Genomic DNA, 2,848 nt, shown 5'->3' on the forward strand with positions numbered 1-2,848 from the left:
CCACCTGCTGTCTCTCACTGTCTGGGATCCCCAATCTTACTGAACCCCCAGGAGCCTCCTGCTCACAGGACCTGCTGTGAGTGGGATTCTGCTTCCCAATTGCCTCGCAAGTTTCAAGGTTCCACCACACCCATGACCCTGGATAGAACCAGATTGTCGCAGCACAAGGTCCCACGGAAGCCACTGCAGCCAAGGGGCTTCCTGGGCAGCTGCTGCCAACTCCTGTGTGGAGACCAGTCACCTTCCCTCCTCCCCTACCAGGGGACTGGGGCAAAGGACGGGAAGGTCAGCAGCTGCCAGCCTCAGACGGTTGGGGAAGGCTGAACCAGACAGCTCCTTCCACCAAGAACTCAGGGCCCCCAGGAGGGCCCCGGAGTGTCACCTCCCAGATACATGGCGTTGCCCATGGGTTGGCTCCCCCGTTGGGCGCTCAGCAGGTGCTGCAGGAGTGAATCGGCTGGCTCCCTTGAGAGCCCGGCCCCCAGAAGGAAAGAAGCAGAACTTTTCTTGAGCCAACTGTGAGAGCCCCTCTGTTGGGGTGGGGTGGCTTTCCTAGGTGGACGGAATTAGGACTTAGTGCCAACCAGCCAGGAAGCCCAGAGAGCCTAGGCATGGCCAGGCAGCCCCCCGGTGCTCGCACTAGTGCCAGGGACAGAAGGCATGGGGAGAACCCTTCCTCAGCACGCCTGCCTCCTTCCCCCACCTTGCCCCTTCACTCTTCTGCCAAAAGCTGCCTTCTCCATCTTTGCCTGGTGAGTGCGTGTGCATTGTGAGCTCACGGCCGGAGGGGAGCGTCTTGGGGGGCAGCTCTCCCTGGTGCTCACTCCACTGGCCTCACGGCATCTCGTATGGTGTAGGGTCCTTGGCACCGGGAGTCACAGCGCTGCCTTCCCCGCCACACCAACTCTGCCCAGCAGCCTCACGAGGTGGGAAGGGGCAGGCACATGTCCTTCAGATTGGAGCAACAGGAGCAATGCCCAGCGGTGGGAAGATGCGGGCCAGCTGGGGAGAAGGGTCTGAATGGGGCTGGCCCCAGAAGGGGAGGGGCCTGTGCAGATTTATCAGGTGTGTGACAGATGGCCCTGGATGCTTAGCCTGTGGAGGCCTGCAAAGGTTCTTCTTCAAACCCACCCTCTGCTGTTCCCACACTCACCTGCCTCACGGCGGCCTACGTAGCACTCCAGAAGGCAAGGGCCATGCCATTAGCATCTTTGGCGCTGGTCTCAAAATAATGGGCTCACCACTCATCAGCCTCCTGGGGAGAGCCGTGCTGGGGAGAGGAGTGGCGCCAGTTCTCCACCTCGGGATTGGCCAAGGCCACATCCACTGACCCAGGGCCGGGGCCCCACCAATAGGAACCTTAGAAACCTCCACCTACCAAGGCTCGTCCTTGGCTAGGCATGAGGGGGACAGAATGCAAGGAAGGCAGGGGAGAGGCTGGAAGTGAAGGGATATGCCATAAATGACAGCTGTCTGCGAGCAGGGCAAGTCAACAAGCCCAGCTGGGCCCACGGCAAGGACCCCCCCCACACACACGTATGAGCTAAGGTAGAGAGTGGAGACGAAACAAGCTACAGTGTATAGGCGTACCTTGTTTTATTGTACTTCACAGATGTTGGGTCTTTTACAAATTGAAGGCCAGACCCTTCACCAGCAAAAAGAGTACAACTCGTTTTATTGCAGTGGTCTGGAACCGAACGCACAGTATCGCTGAGGTCTGTCTGTACCCTTGGCCAGGGAGGTCAGTCTTATTCCCAAGCATCACAAAGGTGAATTATGGGTGGTTGGGAAGGTCAGCCTGCAGCAGGAACTCTGCCTGCCAAGAAGCCAGAACCTGGAAGGAGGAAGCCATTGTGACATGAAAGACCAGCACACAGCAGTGGGAGCCACTGTAGAGCGCCAAGCCCAGGCACCAGAACCTCTGTGTGCTGGCCATGTCACAGCTGCACCAACGAGGTAGAGAGGCCCAGTTACACTCCTGGGCTGCAGTCCATCACAATAGAAGAAAGGACAACCAACGCAGAAGTCCAAGCAAGCCCAAGCCATACTGGGAGCCCCGGACCCTCTGGAACGTCCCCTGCACATAATTCTGCCCTTGGCAGGGAAAGTGGGGGACAGTTGTTCAGCCGGCCCTGCTCAGAGCACCTGGTCAGGTCAGACAGTCACAGAGAGATACAAACCACATCTGGGCACTGGAAGACAGGCCTGGAGAACTTTGGGGGCCCGAGGACAGAGCGGTCCCCAGACGCCCACTCTTACAGGCAGAGTTGCTTTCTGGCCTTCGAGCTGCATCACTTGGGCGAAGAAGTCAGCGACAATTGCCACCGGTGCTGACCGCTTAAGCATTTGATGAGGAACTGGTTCATCAGAGGGGAGTTGCCCACCCTGTGGGGTCACAGGTCAGAGGAACCTCGGTTTACGCATTTCCAGCTGTCCCCTCTCCTGCTGCACCTGTGCCCCACGCCCTTGCTGGGGCCACCGCCCTTGGTCTCCCTGCCCTGCCCAGCCCCTCCAACTGGGGCCCCTCTCAGGATTCAGTTCAAGGGTGGGGAGAGGTGGCTGGGAGGGGAAAGCCAGCCCCGCATTCCCTCACCCCCCACCCCCGCCCCAGATCGTCCTGCCAGCTCACCCAGCATGTCTCACCAGGAGGATTTAAAGCCAAGGGCCCCCAACAGAGGCCATCACCGGACTCTGCCACCCGAGGGTCGCGGCGGGCCCGAATGTGGGGGCGGAGCTGGAGTGCAGGGGCGGGGCCGAGCCATATCCAAGCCCCGCCCCCCGCCCCGGGCCCCGCCCCGGGCCCTGCGGAACCCCCGGAGGAGGGGGTGGGTGGGGCGAGGCTGGATCA

This window comes from Rhinolophus ferrumequinum, chromosome X, assembly GCF_004115265.2.
Source record: "Rhinolophus ferrumequinum isolate MPI-CBG mRhiFer1 chromosome X, mRhiFer1_v1.p, whole genome shotgun sequence".
Lineage (NCBI taxonomy): Eukaryota > Metazoa > Chordata > Mammalia > Chiroptera > Rhinolophidae > Rhinolophus > Rhinolophus ferrumequinum.